General features: G+C 32.7%; 2 long non-coding RNA genes across 2 annotated transcripts; both read right to left on the bottom strand.

Annotated features, from left to right (window-relative positions):
- Positions 1 to 212: 212 nt before the first annotated feature.
- Positions 213 to 6120, bottom strand: LOC123889292. Its single transcript, XR_006802446.1, has 13 exons — positions 5120 to 6120; positions 4134 to 4992; positions 3912 to 3952; positions 3714 to 3776; positions 2921 to 3502; positions 2800 to 2844; positions 2623 to 2705; positions 2370 to 2540; positions 2025 to 2180; positions 1099 to 1932; positions 909 to 979; positions 709 to 807; positions 213 to 558 (listed from the first exon to the last, which is right to left on the bottom strand). It is a non-coding gene; the product is annotated as an uncharacterized LOC123889292 (long non-coding RNA).
- Positions 6121 to 7946: 1826 nt separating this feature from the next.
- LOC123889290 lies at positions 7947 to 20748 on the bottom strand. Its single transcript, XR_006802445.1, has 10 exons — positions 20418 to 20748; positions 20002 to 20321; positions 19798 to 19853; positions 15605 to 18933; positions 14386 to 14486; positions 14125 to 14267; positions 13952 to 14032; positions 12176 to 13852; positions 10280 to 12076; positions 7947 to 10114 (listed from the first exon to the last, which is right to left on the bottom strand). It is a non-coding gene; the product is annotated as an uncharacterized LOC123889290 (long non-coding RNA).
- Between the last annotated feature and the right edge of the window lie 36 nt (positions 20749 to 20784).

Raw genomic sequence — 20784 nt, 5'->3', positions numbered from 1 at the left:
AACCAAGTCACTAATCAGAATATCATAGTTACAAATAGAGAATAGAGGAATTGAGTCCCAATATAAGAAAACAGACTAAGGCTTGAGTCCAAAGAGGTCATGGATTTCGAATTCAGTCCTAGGAATGGATCAATGTTAACACTCTTGAGGGATAGTTTTGCTACCTATTGTGGTTCTACCTGGCTCAACGGATTAGTCTCTGCAATTATAGTAAATAATACCAAATTTACACCAAAATATTAAAGTTAAAAGTTTGCACCCCTGGTTTTTGGCAATAAAAGATTCATTTTGACAGTTAAAACGGTTTAAAAGAAGTACAGTGCAAAGCCACATGGGTATTTTAGACAGGAATTACTTTGTCAAAAAAATCCAAATGGTGAAATTGTCTGATTTTAATTAATTACAATAGGAAACAAAACATGATGCATGGTAAACCACATTGATTATCAAAATTTTGTAACAACATCAGTAAGATAAATGGTGCCATCTTATGAAACAAGAAACACTTACCAAGAATCCAACTTACCAAGAAACACTTACCCAAGATGTCCCAGCATACTGCAAACCCAAGGCAATTTTGTTAGACTTTCATACCAACCCAAAAGCCATATAGAGTAGCAATAGGTGATTGCCTTATATTAAGCGCCTAATTAATTTATGCAATAACTCAATTTATCTAACACAATACAGTAAACAAAAAATGAATACCTCATCCTTTCTTGGCAGCACCACAGCTCCAATTCTGCTAAACCAGCCTTCACATATTCTCCATTACCGAATGGGTAACAATCACGCCGCAGAAGAAGACTACCAATCATTTATTAAAAACAGAATGTTAAACATTAAGATCAAAACACCATTACAAACAAAAAAAATTATGTCAAAGGATGCATGCAAAAACTACTTACCTGTTGAAGAATTGAACATTAATATATGAAAATGTTTGAGAGAAGATCTTTTGGACAAGGACAGGAGGCACCTAAAACCCAAAACAATATCATGTATAAGCAATTTTTATAAATAGCATAAACGGCTAGTGTAAATAAAATAATTACCCGATACTCAAATTGTTAAAAAGCCATAATAGTAGTTTCTTACAAAGTTCTCTTTCATCGTATAGAGAATAGTGATGAAGGATTCAATAATAATTACTAAAAGATCGGCCAGATCTTAAGACTCCCTTAGATGTTCTTGGTGCCTGTATATCAGCAATACAAATTGCATGAGTAATAGTATTTAAAAAAAAAAGTATATGATAATTTGAAACACAATTTTAGAATAAGTGCAAAATTTAGAAGACAATTACAAGAAGAGAATGCAAACCAGCCGGATACAATGAAAAACTGGAATAGCACACCTACCGAAACACACATATAGCAGTACTAGGGACCTAACAACTATATACAACATAATTATGCCTGTAATTGCTATACAAATCAAAAAAACCCAAGCATCCTATGGGATTAATAAACCACAAAGAAATCGGAAATCTGAAACCAGTCCACATAGCACTTAACCAACTCCAGGATTTCAACTTTACCACCTCTAGAATCTTATGACCATCCGGAGGAAAGACAGGAAACACATCGGAGGACCAGAGACCTCTTAGAAATTTCTAGAAACAATAAAGTATCTCGAAAAGGCAGATATTATATATGGACAAGATATGAGAACCGAGGATTATAATAGGACATTCAACTTTACTTATCTCATTCAGATTCAGTTAAACAATTGTATTCAAAAAACCTGGATACATAACAAAATAAATGATGCCAACTCTTTCTTCAAGTTGTCCCACAAGATACCATATATTTTCTCCACATAGGATGTGAGTTGATGCTTGAAAAGCAAAGCAGGATACTTAGCCTTTACTTTGCGTACAACCTACGATGGGGTAGGAAGGTTGGCAGACGAAGGAGATGACCGAAAACCCTGCAATTCAGGTAAGGTTGTAACAAATAAATATGAAATCTTTTAAGTGTTAAAGGGAGAGTAGATTACAAACACTGTAAGATTATTATTACCATAGTCATTCTGCCAAAGAGGGATGTTGGATTTGGTGGTTTTCTAACGGGGGTTGCGTCATTTGAACCACCGGATTTTAAACTTTGTGGGAGCAGAAACAATAGTGCAGATGTATTTGACAGCCAGTAAGCCATGAGATCACTGTTGTCTTGATTCTGGAAAGTAAGCAAGGAAGAAAAAAAGTTATATTGGATAAGGGATCCATTACGTAATTTTACAATACAAAAAAAAAAATTAGACTTTCACTGAAAATTAGCATCATATATCAAGGGTTAATATTCCTAAAAGTTATTAAGGGAAGGTTCAAAGTACTATACTTGTATATATCTAAATAAAAAAATTACCTCAATTGCAGAACCAATCATGTGGATAAGGCGATCAAATACATTTGTCCATTCAGCTTCAAACGATTTTCAGTGGAGAAGACATTTGTAAATGGTGAATGCAGCAATAGGCTTTCCATGATGGAATCCAATATTTTTCATAACACAATTGATAAGGGAATCACCATTTTCCTGCATTTGAAATAACAGTTAAAAATATGAACATAATAGCATAAAGAACTGCAATATTAGATGTAAAATTTTAAGCACACACATGTTGACGTTCAATGTATGATCTCCTTAATTTTCTATCTAACTCTGTACGAACTTTTTCACAGGTGTGTCAGTCTGTGTTTCCTGCAAAGAGAACTCATTTTAGATTCCATTCAACATAACAGCTGGCATGCTATAGAAAGACAATGTCGACAAGAGTAGATATTAATGCACTTACAGTAGCTTTCTGATCTTCTACCAAATGGGGACCATTTTCCAACTTCTGTAGATAAAAATCAATAGCCCAAAAGATCGACGCTTGCATACAGAGAATGCAGAAATACATAAGCACAATTTACCTCATATACATGGGTAGAAAGGTGCTCTAACATCGTTTTCACAGAGACTGTTGCCGAAGAACTTGATTTTCAGATTCCATATCTCAGAATATTTAAGTAAAAAGGGTCAAGATGGTATACATTTTGCAATTTAATGGTCAACAAATGGTAACTACTTCAAAGAGTTAAGCCAGGTAATATTTTAAATGATATCAATTAAATATGTACGAGATACCAACGAAGCGTTAATTTGAAATCAAAACCTTCGCATAGAAGTTTTCAACTGGATTATTTTCGACTCAGCATCCAAAGCTTGCTTCAAACTTTCTTCACTAAGTTTATTTGCCTCTACATACCTTTTCTCTGTTTCATCAATTTTCTTTTCCAATGAAGTCACCAAGGTCTGCAATGGACTCCAGCAAGTGATTAATAATTCAAAGTATAAAATATACTCCTGTATGACAAGCACTCTCTCTGCTTCTGTTTTTGCAGCCTCGCGCTCCTTTTGAAGCAATGACTTAGTTTCTTTGAACTGAAGTTGCATCTCGTGCAAAGCAGATTGTAATTTTTCATTTCTTGTTTTTTTGCTTCTTCCATGTCAACCTACATTTGTTCCAAGAGATTTAAGAAGCTTTGCAAGGGAAACAAAAATATATTATGTACAATACAAGTTTGCTCCACCAATTTAAGAGCTAACCGATCTCACTACAATAATATCTTATAAATTGAATGATTGTGAATGAAGTATCAGAACACTTACAAAATAATCAAGCTAAGAGATGTACAGCAGAGTCAAAAATATTCAACTCCTCACCTTGAAAAAGACAGATCCACAACAAAATTATACATTCTAAAAGCTCTCCTAATACTCAGATATCTGATAAACAACACACAAAAATCAATATTACCACATCACACCATCATGAAGCACAGACACTTTAAAACTAGGCTGTAACAAACAGATTGAAGAAAAAGAACCAAGAAGAAAGAGTAGTAGCATAGTTCTTCAAACCAAGTCACAGATCAGCATAACGAAGATAAGCCCGCCAAGCTCTCCCAAAATACGAAAACAAAAACAAACAAAAAAATCTCAAATCATCTATAGTTTTCAATATTAATAAGAAAGAATAAGTATTAATGGTAAATCATAGAGGAGCAAATCCAGAAGACTAGACAACAAGAATTGGGCAGATAAAAAAGAAACGAAAATAATTTGCATTCAAAGTAGAGTTACCAAAATAAACCGAAGGCTTGATACTAATCAAAAGTTGTTGTTTCAAAACATACTGCACTGCAGAAAACAAGCATGGATTAAAGTCAGAACCAAATCAAACCTCACAATCAAAAGACAAGAAAGGAAAAAAAAATCAGAATACAAAATCGGAAGATCAAACAAGAGAAAGAAAATTAGTATCGTCCCCACAATACCAGAGGAAATAAAATATCAAGAAAATATATGCTTTAAAAAGAAATATACAAACAAAAACAAGTGGCTCCATGGCTATGATGAAAGAAGATCATTATTTTGACAATCTACACTGCAAAAAAAATAGGTTCACAATTTAATTTGTGTCTTATGATCAAATCTCAAAATCAAAAATAATAAAGAAAGACTCATTGAAGAAATTTGATCTATGTATCTCTGCTATTATCGTTTGTATCCATTATCATCAAGAATTGCAAATTCATCCAGATATCCAGAAATCAAAAATCAGCTCACTACAAAATGAATAAACTAATATCTTAATTTTTTTTATTTTAAAAGCAATAAGCAAAAGGTGCACGTGATCAAACGAGAATTGGAAGAGAAATCAATTAAAACCCAAACAATTCATTAGTAGCTGCAGATCATTCAAATATGACTAGTTTAATAGGAAATATGAGAACCTCCGCCTGCCATGGGTTCCACGGGCAACCCAGCAAATTTATTGGCTATCTCCCTTGTTTCACCCACATAGAAAACTCAAAAGTAGATGTTGAGTATCAAACATAGACAGAAATGTAAAGAGTCTGCAGATAGATAACTAAATTAAAGCCTGCAGATGATGTGTGACATAATTTTGGCTTCCTCCTAACACAGGAGTCCCGGGCCACTGTAATGAAAAAGATATCTTTTTAGGAGTATCATCATCAACATCATCCAAATCACAAATAACAAAAGAAACCAGTAAAGTAAAAGAAGATTATAGAAAACCTCTCCTAAGAACAAACAACACTTACGATGTAACCAAGTCGTCCAAAATTCTTCATCTTGGGAAGAGCAGGTTCCGGATACTGAAACACACAAACTCCAACACCAGCCTGACCACAAGCTAAGAACAATTCTTCGAAAACAATACATAAACATATTAAAAAACATGAGCATGACCAATGGCAATGATGAATAATGATAATCATGCCCAATTAAGCCAAGCAACAATTAAAAATATATAACATATTCCAGAAGCACTCATATCCAATTTCTCCACTTCGGACAGCAAAATTAACATGTTGCAGTACGTTTGAGAAACGACACTTATGAAATACACCAAATCCACGTAACCCTGTTAACACCAGCATGTACAACAAAATTACGCTGTGAAAAATAGGTGTAGAATAAACCATGAAAAAAATAATAATAGTTGCATAATTCTCCAAACCAAGTCGCTGATCAGAATTGCAGGGAACAAGAATTCCTCTCAAATTATGCAATTGTCCATATACCTAATGCTTTAAGGTTTTGATGGAGATGCGGCTCATTGTTGCTTTCGACGCTGGCCCATTGTTACTCTTGTTGCTTTTGATGGAGATGTATCAGAGTCTGCTGCTGCCGACACTCCTCTAGTACATTTTGTTGCATTCATTAAAAAATAAATGAGATGTCTCATCATATGTCAAAAGTGTCATTGAAAATTTCCTCAAGGAAAAAATTGGAAAATAAAAGCGAAAAATGGAAAACATAAGATTTACTGTTGTCTTGAGTATTTCAAGAGGATGAAGAACACTATAACCCTTTTGTATAATATATCAATTTTACAATCAATCACTCTCTCTGTTTACCTATCTACCAAATCCTTTTGTATATAGTGGGATATAATATCATATTGGACAATAATGCACTGGTTGGAGTAAACCAGCGGATCATTGAGGAGCTTGCAAGGATTACAATACCAATTTGGTATTATTTTTGTTTAGTTTTAGTTTATTTCTATTTTTGTTTTGAACTTAACCTGATATATATATATATATATATATTCAAATTAAGTGAAACCATCATTAACTTATTTATAAAACAAAGGAAGCAACATTAAGCATGGCAGTTGAAAATTGATATGAACAATAAATTATAACAAAGGAAGTGGCAAATCAACAAGACAAAAAGTGCCAAACCAGGCTTGTCAAGAATTCCTCATCCTTGGGGATGGCAAAGAGATTTACTCTGGAATCTTCACACTCATGCTCCAACACTATCCCAAAACAAATACACACATGTAAGTAAAACAATTGTTTTATCCCAAGGCTGAGCACAAAGTATGTTACCTCTTCCTGCCACTGGATCCCAGAAAGCCACACATTATAGGCTGAACGGGAAGTATGTGAACATTCAAAAGAAAAAATAAGTATTAATGGTAAATCATAAAGGAATATCCAGAAATTAACTCGCTTTAAAGAACAATTGGTACAAATCATTAGTAGGAGCTATCATTAAAAACTATATATATATATATATATATATAATCAAATGAGAATTCAAAGAACAATTGGTACAAATCATTAGTAGAAGCCAGCAAGAAACAAATCAAACCTCGGCATATACCAGAGTAACCAAGGAAAAAAAAGTGAGAAAACAGGAGGAGGATAGAACCATAAGGACTTGTTTGTACATATAGATCACATCTCCTCCTAGCAAAACCAAATAGAAAAAATAACAAATAAAGAAATATAGAAATTGTACAAAAAAAAGAAAGAATTTACTGGAGATCACCAAATCAAAACTCTAGGCTCCATGCTTTGAAGAAGCGGTGCGCTGCAGGAAAACATTTTCACCGTTCAATTTGTATGTCTTGCCATCAAAGTAAAGAAATAGAAATGATAAAGAATGACTCATTGAAGAATTATCTGGATATGTTCTCCGTTCTTAACCATTTAATCAAGAATCTCATATGTTCTACATATCCAAAGACTTCATCTTGCTGCAAAATGGATAGACACATATCTCTCAATGAATAGACCAGAAAAAAAGAATCAGAATACAAAGTCAGAAGATCAAACAAGAGAAAGAAAATTATAACACCAGATGAACTAAAATATCAAGAAAAATATGCTTTAAAATGAAATATGCAAACCAAAATTTTAGGCTCCATGCTATTATGATAGAACATCATTATTTTGACAAACCACACTGCATAAGAACAGGTACACAATTCAATTTGTGTCTTAGATTCAAAACTCAAAAATATTCAAAGCTCAACAAAAAAATAATAGAGAACGACTCATCGAAGAAATTTCACCTATATAATCATTCTTATTATATTATCATCGAGAATTGCAAATTGTTCCAGATATTCAAAAATCAGAAATTAGCTCACCGAAACATGGAGCAACGAATATCTCAATATTCTTTTTATTTTTAACAGCGATAGCAAATTTATTGAATGACAAGTTATATCAAAAAGAGTACACATATAATCAAATGAGAATTGGAAGAGTAATTAATTAAAACACAAACAATTCATAGTAGGCGCAGATCATTAAAATATGAACCAAATCAAACCTCAACACAGGAGACCAAAGTAACCAAGTAAAAAAAAAAACAGTGAGCCTCTGTCTGCCATGGGTTCCATAACAAATATTTATAGGCTCTCTTCCATGCACCACCCAGAAAGAAAACTCAGGAACTGACAGAAGTATATGCTAAGTATAAAAAAAAGACTGAAATGTAAAGATTCTTAGAATAGTTGACCAAATTTCCATCCAGACTTATATCTTTATCTTTGCTAGAGTAGTACTCAGCAAATAAAACCTTCAAAACTGGAAGAAACACGAAAACTTCAACACCAGCCTGTACATAATCAAAGAACAATTATTCAGGAACAAATACATATAAACATTATTAAAAAAAGACCAATTATATCCCAATAATGAATCTCCGTTATCTGATAATCTCTTCCAAGCTTTCAAAGAATAATCAAGAAGCGTGTGTAGAGATGTTCAAATATAAACTCACATTGCCAAATTAATCCCAGCAATCAGGCGCACTCATCTTTAATTTCTCCACTTACAATAAAAAAAAAAAAAAAAAGTTAACAAGGTTGAGAAGAATAGGTGTAGAAAAAAAAATCTATGAATGAAGAAAGAAGAGTACTTGACCAAAAAAAAAAACGAAAGAAAGAAAGAACAGTAGCATAGTCCTCCAAACCAAGTCCCTGATCAGAAGATCATTCTGGACATCGAAACTTTTTAGCACGCTGCAAAACAGAGAAACTCATCTCTCGACTATCATACAAAGAGTTATATCAAAAAATTATACAAAACAAAATCTTTATGAGTAAAAGAAGAGTCAAGAGATGCTTAATTGTGTGAAATTTTGAGAAAAGCATATCGACATGTAAATCAAAATCATATCCTCTCCTGCAACACCAAAGAATAAATAACAAATCATAAAATATATGCTCTAAGAATTGATAAAGATTGAAACAGAAAAAATTTAATAGGGATCACCAAATTAAAACTCTAGGCTCCATGCTCTGATGAATCCGTGCGCGGCAGAAAAACATTTTCACTGTTCAATTTGTATGTCTTGCCATCAAAGCAAAGACATAGAAATGATAAAGAAAGACTCAATCCAGAATTATCTAGATATGTTCTACGTTCTTAACCATTTAATCAAGAAATGCAAAATGTTCTACATACCAGTGAAGAAAGTATGCAAAATGGATAAACACGAGTGAAGAAAGTATGCCAAAACAACCATTTCCTAAATAATGGCAAGAAAAAATTTCTAACAAAAGGAAGTGGCAAATCAACAGAACAAAACAGTTCCAAACCAAGCTTGTCAAGAATCTTAAATGCTTCTTACGCATGCTCTTAACACTATCCCAAGGCTGAGCAGAAAGTGTGTGATCCTCTTCTTACCACAGGATCCCTAGCAAGCCACACATTTTAGGCTGAACGGGAAGTACGTGAACATTCATAAGAAAAAATAAGTATTAATAGTAAATCATAAAGAAACAAATCCAGAACAATAAGAATCGGCAAATAATAAATGAAATGAAAATAATTTGCATTCCAAGTAGAGGTTCCAAAATAAACCTGAGGCTTGATACTACTCAAATGTTATTGTTTCAAAACACACCGCACTATAGAAAACAATGTCGTTTTTCAATTAACATGTATCAAACCTCACAATCAAAAAACCAGGAAAAAAAGAACCAGAATACAAAGTCAGAAGATCAAACAAGTGAAAGAAAATTATAACACCAGATGAAATAATATCAAGAAAACATGCTTCAAAATGAAATATGCAACCAAAACTTGAGGCTCCATGCTATAATGAAAGAACATCATTATTTTGACAAAACCACACTGCATAAGAACAAGTACACAATTCAATTTGTGTCTTACATTCCAATCTCAAAAATAAAATAATAGAGAATGACTCATCAAAGAAATTTGATCTATGTATGTAGCCATTATCATTCTAATATTATCATCAAGAATTGCAAATTGTTCCAGATATCGAAAAATCAGAAATAAGCTCATTGCAAAACTAGATCAACGAATATCTCAATATTCTTTTTATTTTTAACAGCGATAGCAAATTTATTGAATGACAAGTTATATCAAAAAGAGTACACATATAATCAAATGAGAATTGGAAGAGTAATTAATTAAAACACAAACAATTCATAGTAGGCGCAGATCATTAAAATATGAACCAAATCAAACCTCAACACAGGAGACCAAAGTAACCAAGTAAAAAAAAAAACAGTGAGCCTCTGTCTGCCATGGGTTCCATAACAAATATTTATAGGCTCTCTTCCATGCACCACCCAGAAAGAAAACTCAGGAACTGACAGAAGTATATGCTAAGTATAAAAAAAAGACTGAAATGTAAAGATTCTTAGAATAGTTGACCAAATTTCCATCCAGACTTATATCTTTATCTTTGCTAGAGTAGTACTCAGCAAATAAAACCTTCAAAACTGGAAGAAACACGAAAACTTCAACACCAGCCTGTACATAATCAAAGAACAATTATTCAGGAACAAATACATATAAACATTATTAAAAAAAGACCAATTATATCCCAATAATGAATCTCCGTTATCTGATAATCTCTTCCAAGCTTTCAAAGAATAATCAAGAAGCGTGTGTAGAGATGTTCAAATATAAACTCACATTGCCAAATTAATCCCAGCAATCAGGCGCACTCATCTTTAATTTCTCCACTTACAATAAAAAAAAAAAAAAAAAGTTAACAAGGTTGAGAAGAATAGGTGTAGAAAAAAAAATCTATGAATGAAGAAAGAAGAGTACTTGACCAAAAAAAAAAACGAAAGAAAGAAAGAACAGTAGCATAGTCCTCCAAACCAAGTCCCTGATCAGAAGATCATTCTGGACATCGAAACTTTTTAGCACGCTGCAAAACAGAGAAACTCATCTCTCGACTATCATACAAAGAGTTATATCAAAAAATTATACAAAACAAAATCTTTATGAGTAAAAGAAGAGTCAAGAGATGCTTAATTGTGTGAAATTTTGAGAAAAGCATATCGACATGTAAATCAAAATCATATCCTCTCCTGCAACACCAAAGAATAAATAACAAATCATAAAATATATGCTCTAAGAATTGATAAAGATTGAAACAGAAAAAATTTAATAGGGATCACCAAATTAAAACTCTAGGCTCCATGCTCTGATGAATCCGTGCGCGGCAGAAAAACATTTTCACTGTTCAATTTGTATGTCTTGCCATCAAAGCAAAGACATAGAAATGATAAAGAAAGACTCAATCCAGAATTATCTAGATATGTTCTACGTTCTTAACCATTTAATCAAGAAATGCAAAATGTTCTACATACCAGTGAAGAAAGTATGCAAAATGGATAAACACGAGTGAAGAAAGTATGCCAAAACAACCATTTCCTAAATAATGGCAAGAAAAAATTTCTAACAAAAGGAAGTGGCAAATCAACAGAACAAAACAGTTCCAAACCAAGCTTGTCAAGAATCTTAAATGCTTCGTACGCATGCTCTTAACACTATCCCAAGGCTGAGCAGAAAGTGTGTGATCCTCTTCTTACCACAGGATCCCTAGCAAGCCACACATTTTAGGCTGAACGGGAAGTACGTGAACATTCATAAGAAAAAATAAGTATTAATAGTAAATCATAAAGAAACAAATCCAGAACAATAAGAATCGGCAAATAATAAATGAAATGAAAATAATTTGCATTCCAAGTAGAGGTTCCAAAATAAACCTGAGGCTTGATACTACTCAAATGTTATTGTTTCAAAACACACCGCACTATAGAAAACAATGTCGTTTTTCAATTAACATGTATCAAACCTCACAATCAAAAAACCAGGAAAAAAAGAACCAGAATACAAAGTCAGAAGATCAAACAAGTGAAAGAAAATTATAACACCAGATGAAATAATATCAAGAAAACATGCTTCAAAATGAAATATGCAACCAAAACTTGAGGCTCCATGCTATAATGAAAGAACATCATTATTTTGACAAAACCACACTGCATAAGAACAAGTACACAATTCAATTTGTGTCTTACATTCTAATCTCAAAAATAAAATAATAGAGAATGACTCATCAAAGAAATTTGATCTATGTATGTAGCCATTATCATTCTTATATTATCATCAAGAATTGCAAATTGTTCCAGATATCGAAAAATCAGAAATAAGCTCATTGCAAAACTGGATCAACGAATATCTCAATATTCTTTTTATTTTTAACAGCGATAGCAAATTTATTGAATGACAAATTATATCATAAAGAGTACCCATATAATCAAATGAGAACTAGAAGATCAGCTATTAATTAAAACCCAAACAATCCATAGTAGGCACAAAACATTAAAATATGAACCAAATCAAACCTCAACATCAGTGAGCCTCTGTCTGCCATGCCATGGGTTCCATTGTGAACCACATATTTATAGGCTCTCTCCCCTGCAACACCCATAAAGAAAACTCAGGAACTAACAAAAGTATATGTTGAGTATAAAAAAAAAGACTGAAATGTAAAGATTCTTAGAAAAGTTGACCAACATTCCATCCAATTTGCAAGATCATGTAGCCATATTAAATAATACAATTTTGGCTTCCACCTAATGAGGAGTCCTTTGGCCACTGTAATGAAAAGGGTATCTTATTAGGTGTATCATCATCATAAATCACTAATCATAATAAAAACAACAAAACAGTAAAGAAGATTTAGAAACCTCCCCGGGCAAAGTTAAGTTATCGCTAACAAACAAATAGTCAGAATCAGGTTTATATAACCAAGTTGTCCAAAATTCCTCATCTTGGGAAAGATAAAAGAGTCATTCAAAAATCTTCTAATCTTTGTTAGAGTACTCGGGTTCTGGTTACAAAAACGAATAAAAACTTCAACACTCCAGTGTAACCAAGTAAAAATTTCAAAAACTTCAACACCAGCTTGTACACGATCGAAGAACATTAAAATATGAACCAAATCAAACCTCAACATCAGGAGACCAAAGTAACCAAGTAAAAATAAAAACATTGAGCCTCTGTTTGCCATGGGTTCCACAGTAAAACACATATTTATAGGCTCTCTCCCCTGTAACACCCACAAAGAAAACTCAGGAACTGAAAAAAATATATGCTGAGTATCAAAAAAAGACTGAAATATAAAGATTCTTAGAAGAGTTGACCAAATTTCCAACCAATTTGCAAGCCACACATGTAAGTAATTCAATTGTTTTATCCCAATTTTCGCTTTCAACACTATCCTAAAACAAATACACACATGTAAGTAAATCAATTGTTTTATCCCAAGGCTGGGAAGGAAGTATGTGAACCTCTTCCTGCCACTGGATCCCTTCCAAGCCACACATTATATAGGCTGAACGGGAAGTACGTGAACATTCATAAGAAAAAATAAGTATTAATAGTAAATCATAAAGAAACAAATCCAGAACAATAAGAATCGGCAAATAATAAATGAAATGAAAATAATTTGCATTCCAAGTAGAGGTTCCAAAATAAACCTGAGGCTTGATACTACTCAAATGTTATTGTTTCAAAACACACCGCACTATAGAAAACAATGTCGTTTTTCAATTAACATGTATCAAACCTCACAATAAAAAAACCAGGAAAAAAAGAACCAGAATACAAAGTCAGAAGATCAAACAAGTGAAAGAAAATTATAACACCAGATGAAATAATATCAAGAAAACATGCTTCAAAATGAAATATGCAACCAAAACTTGAGGCTCCATGCTATAATGAAAGAACATCATTATTTTGACAAAACCACACTGCATAAGAACAAGTACACAATTCAATTTGTGTCTTACATTCTAATCTCAAAAATAAAATAATAGAGAATGACTCATCAAAGAAATTTGATCTATGTATGTAGCCATTATCATTCTTATATTATCATCAAGAATTGCAAATTGTTCCAGATATCGAAAAATCAGAAATAAGCTCATTGCAAAACTGGATCAACGAATATCTCAATATTCTTTTTATTTTTAACAGCGATAGCAAATTTATTGAATGACAAATTATATCATAAAGAGTACCCATATAATCAAATGAGAACTAGAAGATCAGCTATTAATTAAAACCCAAACAATCCATAGTAGGCACAAAACATTAAAATATGAACCAAATCAAACCTCAACATCAGTGAGCCTCTGTCTGCCATGCCATGGGTTCCATTGTGAACCACATATTTATAGGCTCTCTCCCCTGCAACACCCATAAAGAAAACTCAGGAACTAACAAAAGTATATGTTGAGTATAAAAAAAAAGACTGAAATGTAAAGATTCTTAGAAAAGTTGACCAACATTCCATCCAATTTGCAAGATCATGTAGCCATATTAAATAATACAATTTTGGCTTCCACCTAATGAGGAGTCCTTTGGCCACTGTAATGAAGAGGGTATCTTATTAGGTGTATCATCATCATAAATCACTAATCATAATAAAAACAACAAAACAGTAAAGAAGATTTAGAAACCTCCCCGGGCAAAGTTAAGTTATCGCTAACAAACAAATAGTCAGAATCAGGTTTATATAACCAAGTTGTCCAAAATTCCTCATCTTGGGAAAGATAAAAGAGTCATTCAAAAATCTTCTAATCTTTGTTAGAGTACTCGGGTTCTGGTTACAAAAACGAATAAAAACTTCAACACTCCAGTGTAACCAAGTAAAAATTTCAAAAACTTCAACACCAGCTTGTACACGATCGAAGAACATTAAAATATGAACCAAATCAAACCTCAACATCAGGAGACCAAAGTAACCAAGTAAAAATAAAAACATTGAGCCTCTGTTTGCCATGGGTTCCACAGTAAAGCACATATTTATAGGCTCTCTCCCCTGTAACACCCACAAAGAAAAATCAGGAACTGAAAAAAATATATGCTGAGTATCAAAAAAAGACTGAAATATAAAGATTCTTAGAAGAGTTGACCAAATTTCCAACCAATTTGCAAGCCACACATGTAAGTAATTCAATTGTTTTATCCCAATTTTCGCTTTCAACACTATCCTAAAACAAATACACACATGTAAGTAAATCAATTGTTTTATCCCAAGGCTGGGAAGGAAGTATGTGAACCTCTTCCTGCCACTGGATCCCTTGCAAGCCACACATTATAGGCTGAACAGGAAGTACGTGAACATTCATAAGAAAAAATTAGTATTAATAAATCATAAAGGAGAAAATCCAGAAGACTAGACAATAAGAATCGACTGATAAAAAATGAAATGAAATGAAAGTAATTCGCATTACAAGTAGAGGTTCCAAAATAAACCTGAGAAAACAACTCAAATTTATCAAAGCCAGAAAACAACATCGTTTTTTTATTGTTTCAAAACACACTGCACTACAGAAAACACCGTCATTTTTCAATTAACATATATCAAAGCCAGAACCAAATGAAACCTCAATCAAAAGACCAGAAGAAAAAACCAGAATACAAAATCGGAAGATCAAACAAGAGAAAGAAAATTATAACACCAGATGAAATATTAAGAAAATACGCTTTAAAATGAAATATGCAAACCAAAACTTGAAGCTCCATTGTATGATGAAAGAACATCACTATTTGGACAAAACCACACAACATAAGAACAGGTACACAAAATTAAATTTGTGTCGTACATTCAAAGTCCAAATATAAAAACTAATAAAGAACGACTCATCAAAAAATTTGACCTATGTATCTGTAGCCATTATCATTCTTATTCATTATCATCAAGAATTGTAAATTGTTTCAAATATCCAAAAAACAGAAATAAGCTCACTGCAAAAATGGGTCAACGAATATCTCAATATTCTTTTTATTTTTAACAACGATAGCAAATTTATTGAATGACAAATTATATCAAAAAGAGTACACGCATAATCAAACGAGAATTGGAAGAGCAATCAATTAAAACCCAAAAAATTCATAGTAGGCGCAGGGGTCATTAAAATATGAACCAAATCAAACCTCAACATCAGGAGACCAAAGTAACCAAGTAAAAAAAACAGTGAGCCTCTCTGTCTGCCATGGGTTCCACAGTAAAGCACATATTTATAGGCTCTCTCCCCTGTAACACCCACAAAGAAAACTCAGGAACTAATAAAAGTAAGTTGAGTATCAAAAAAAGACTGAAATGTATTTTGGCTTCCACCTAATACAGAGGAGTTCTTTGGCCATTGTAATGAAGAGGGTATCATTTTAGGTGTATCGTCATCATCATAAATCAATAATCACAAAAAAAAGTAAAGAAGATTTAGAAAACCTCCCCCGACAAAATTATGTCATCTGACCCTAACAAACAAATCATCAGAATCAAGTTTATGTATCCAAGCTGTCCAAATTTCCTCATATTGGGAAAGACCAAAGTGTCATTCCAAAATCTTCTAATCTTTGTCAGAGTACTCAAGTTCTGGATACAAAAACAAATAAAAACTTCAACACTGGAAGAAACACAAATTCATATACCATGTAATAAAAAGGACCAATTACATCCCAATGATGAATCGCCATTATCTGATAATCTCGCCCAAATTTGAAAGAATAATCCCAGCTGAGATGTTAAATCTAAATTTGCATAGCCAAATTAATCCCAGCAGAGAGGAAAAGTTAACAAAGTGTATAGGCTAAATATGAGTTAGTATCTGATGAAATAAATATTGACAAATATTGACAAATATACACAGATTCTCAAGAATGAAATAAACTTGAAAAAAATAGTATTAAAGCAATTGTAAGAAAATATACACTATGAAAGATGCTTAAACAAGAAGAAAGAAAGAATAGTTGCATAATTCTTCAAACCAAGTCGCAGATCAACATTACAAAGAGAAGACCACCAAGTCACAGATCAACATTACAAAGAGAAGACCACCAAGAATCATGTAAACTTTTGCACTGTCAGAATTCAGATAAAAAAGTCAAGCATAGAACAAAGAAGTAAATCGACTAGACAATCAGAATAGAAATGAAAATAAAAATAGTTCACAACCCAAGTACATGGTAGCAAATAAACCTGAGGCTGCAGAAAACAGCGTGTCATATTTTAATTCACATGCATGACGGTCTAAGCCAGAACCAAATCAAAAGACCAGAAAAGAATAAGAATAAAAAAAACATGAAGATCAAACAAAAGAAAGATAGAACCAGAACCAGAAGGAATCAGCGTTCACAAATTACCTTCCTGCAACATCAAAGGAAATAGAATATCAAGAAAATATGCATTCGAAAGCGATGGAGTTATTGAAAACTAAAATATTTTAAAAGAGTAATAAAAAATTGAGATCTCTAGCCTTGATCAAAGTTCAAAATTTTTTTGATTTTGACAAACCATGCTGCAGAACAACAGGTTCACGATTCAATTTGAGTGCATGGTAATCAAAGCCCAAAAATAAAAATATTAAAGAACAAATGATCGAGGAAATTTGATTATGCATCTGTAACTATTATCGTTCTTATTCATTATAATCCAAAATTGTTCGAGATATCCAGAAATTAGCTCACTGCAAAATGGATAAACGGATATTTTGATATTCTTTTATTTCCAATAGTTTGACAAGTTATATCAAAAAAACTATATGGAAACAAAAAGAATTTACTAGAGATCACCAAATTAAAACTTTACGTTCCATGTTCTTGTCCATTTTATCAAGGCATTCCATCGAAACTTCATAGTCCACTGCAAAATGGATAAACACATCTCTCGATTATCAAACAAAGAATTATATCAAAAAACTATCCAAAACAAAATATTGATGAGTAAAAGAAGAGTCAAGAGAAGTTTGATTGTGTGAAATTCTGAGAGCATATCCAGACGTAAATCAAAATCATATCCTCTCCTCCAACACCTAAGAATAAATAACAAATCATGATTATGAGCAAAAAGAATAAATAACAAATCATGAAATTCTTTTTGTTATCGATTCTGAGAGCATAAATTTCAACATTGAAACAAAAAAAAATTACTAGAGATCACCAAATTAAAACTATTGGCTATGTGCTCTTGTCCATTTTATGAACGCATTCTAGACATCGAAAGCTCTTAGCCAGCTGCAAAATGGATAAACGCGTCTCTCGATTACCAAACAAAGAATTATATCAAAAAATTATACAAAACAAAATCTTGATGAGTAAAAGAAGTGTCAAGAGAAGTTTGATTCTAAGAAAAGCATATCAAGACTTAAATCAAAACCATATCCTCTCCTGCAACACCTAAGAATAAATAACAAATCATGAACTTTATGCCCTCAGAATCGCTAAAGATGGAAACAAAAAGAATTTACTATAGATCAACATCATATCCTCACTATCAATTTAATATCATGGCGTGCTCAATATGAAACGTCACAATTTAAGCCTACTAAGCCTACTGCAATACCAGAGGAGTTTGTGGGCCAATGAAACAGGTCATCATAACAAACACCACCTAACCAAGTTGTCAAAAATCCTTACCTTGGGAAGGGAAGAGTTACTCCAGAATTTTGTATTTTAAACCACGGAGTAAGACGTTACAGAAACTCACAAAAACTTCAACGCTGGAAGAATATGATAACCTCACAAAATTAAGTGTGGATGCTGAAACAACTATAATGAAATGTAACACAACCAACTGAACATTATGGTGATTAAAAGGTTCAGTGTTTGAAAAAGTAGGAAACTTTTGTGGTATACCAAACCCGTGTAAATCTTACTCTGTTAACACCACAAGAAAATTAAAATTAGGCTGTAACAAACAGATTGTAGAAAAAGAACCAAGAAGAAAGAATAGTATCATAGTTCTTCAAACTAAGTCACAAATCAGCATAACAAAGATAGGCCCACCAAGCTCTCCCAAAACACGAAAACAAAAAATCTTAAATCATGTATAGTTTTCAACATTGATAAGAAACAATAAGTAGTAATGGTAAATCATAGAGGAGCAAATCCAGAAGAGTAGACAACAAGAATCGGCCAGATAAAAAAAAGAAACGAAAATAATTCGCATTCAAAGTAGAGGTACCAAAATAAACCTGAGTCTTGATACTCATCAAATGTTATTGTTTCAAAACATAATGCACTACAGAAAACGTCGTTTTTAGATTAACATGTCAGAACCAAATCAAACCTCAATCAAAAGACCAAAAAAAAGAATCAGAATACAAAACGGGAAGATCAAACATGAGAAAGAAAAGTATTATCATCCCTGCAACACCAGAGGAAATAAAATATCATGAAAATATATGCTTTAAAAATAAATATGCAAACCAAAATTTGAGGCTCCATGCTATGATGAGAGAAGATGATTATTTTGACGAACCACACTGCAAAAAACAGGTTCACGATTCAATTTGTGTCTTACGATTAAAACTCAAAAACAAAAATAATAAAGAACGACTCAATGAAGAATTTGTAGTCATTATCATTCGTATCCATTATGATCAAGAATTGCGAATTGTTGTAGATATCCAGAAATCAGTTGACTACAAAATGAATAAACGAATATCTTAATATTCTTTTTAATTTTAAAAGCAATAAGCACATTTATCGAATGACAAATTATATCAAAAAGTGCAAATGATCAAACGAGAATTGGAAGTGCAAAAAATGGTAGCCTAGGAACAATTGCTCCAATTGCAATTGGTTTCATCGTAGGAGCCAACATCTTGGCAGGTGGGGCCTTTGATGGTGCTTCCATGAACCCGGCAGTGTCTTTTGGGCCTGCTGTTGTTAGCTGGACATGGACTAATCATTGGGTCTATTGTGTCGGCCCGTTGATTGGTTCGGCTATTGCTGCAGTTGTCTATGAAATTTTCTTCATCACCCCTAGCTCTTATGAACAGTTACCTGTCACAGATTATTAAGGTCTAAATTCCCCTTAAGTTTTAATTGATGAAATGGGGTTGCATTTCCTTAATTAGCTTTCTATCTTAGGTGCTCTTTGTTATTTGCATTTTCCTGTTTTCAAATGTTTTGATTTTCTGTGATATATGTCATATTCTCTAAGATCATTTTATTAAATAATGATCACCTCTAAACTTAATACTTAACCTTTAATTAAGTAATGATCACCTCTAAACTTAATAGTTAACCTTTTAGTAAGTAATGACAGACTCGAGGTGTGACTACTTATCGGTAAATATGAACCATACTCAACATAAATGAATCCAATCCAATAAAAAAATCACCTTGGCTATAATCTCCATGCAAGAAAAGCTATAAAAACAGAAGGTAACTCCTGGACCTAGAGAAAGCACAGAACAAAAATCCTGAGTTATGAATCAAATAAACTGCAAAAACAAACAAAAGCTTCACATGGAAATTAAACAATATAAACTTAAAGCAATACATAAAGAAGTGAAAGTGGAGTGGTCTATAGAATAGAGTAAAACCTCATAAATATTCCATTGCATCATAGGAAAAAACGCTCCGCTCGGCACCAATGGCACCGTGTATAACTTCGGCACCAACTTCAGCACTAGAAGAAACACAAAAACATTGGCACCAACTTCAACACTAGAAGAAACACAAACTTAATGTCCAACCTGTACATGATCAAAGACCAATTATTTGGGAACAAACACATAAGTTAAAAATAAAGACCAATTTATTTCACATGACACAAGTAGTACAAAGCAGAGGCACTCATCTCCAACTGCAGCACATCAAAATTAACAAGGTGCAGTGTGCTTGAGACTTCTAGGTACTTGCACTGTGAACACCAGAATATACATGTTCAGCAAAACTACAGTGAAAAATAGTTGTAGAATAAATTAAGAATAAAGAAAAGTAGAGTAATTCTCCAAACCAAGTTGCTGATCAGAAGGTCATAATTACAGAGAGCCCCACAAAGCTGTCAGAATTTCAACAGAATCATGTAAACTTCTGTACTACCAGATTACATGTTAAAAACGAAGCGTGCTGTCCAAATTGAAACACATTAAAAAGAAAAATCACATCAGAACTCAACCACGCTGCAAAATAAATATATTAAAAGCAAAACACGATATGTACATGCTCAAACGAAGAATAATATTTGATGCAAAAGAGGAATTAGCAAACAAGTCGACTAAAAACCTAACGAACTCTATAATAGTAGTGTATCACATTAAAATAAGCGCGCCAAACTCCAAGTTTGAAACCAACAACCAAATAAAATATCAGAAGCAAGAACC

Source organism: Trifolium pratense, linkage group LG6 (assembly GCF_020283565.1).
Source record: "Trifolium pratense cultivar HEN17-A07 linkage group LG6, ARS_RC_1.1, whole genome shotgun sequence".
NCBI classification, from domain to species: Eukaryota; Viridiplantae; Streptophyta; class Magnoliopsida; order Fabales; family Fabaceae; genus Trifolium; species Trifolium pratense.
This window is presented reverse-complemented; position numbering and strand designations above follow the sequence as displayed.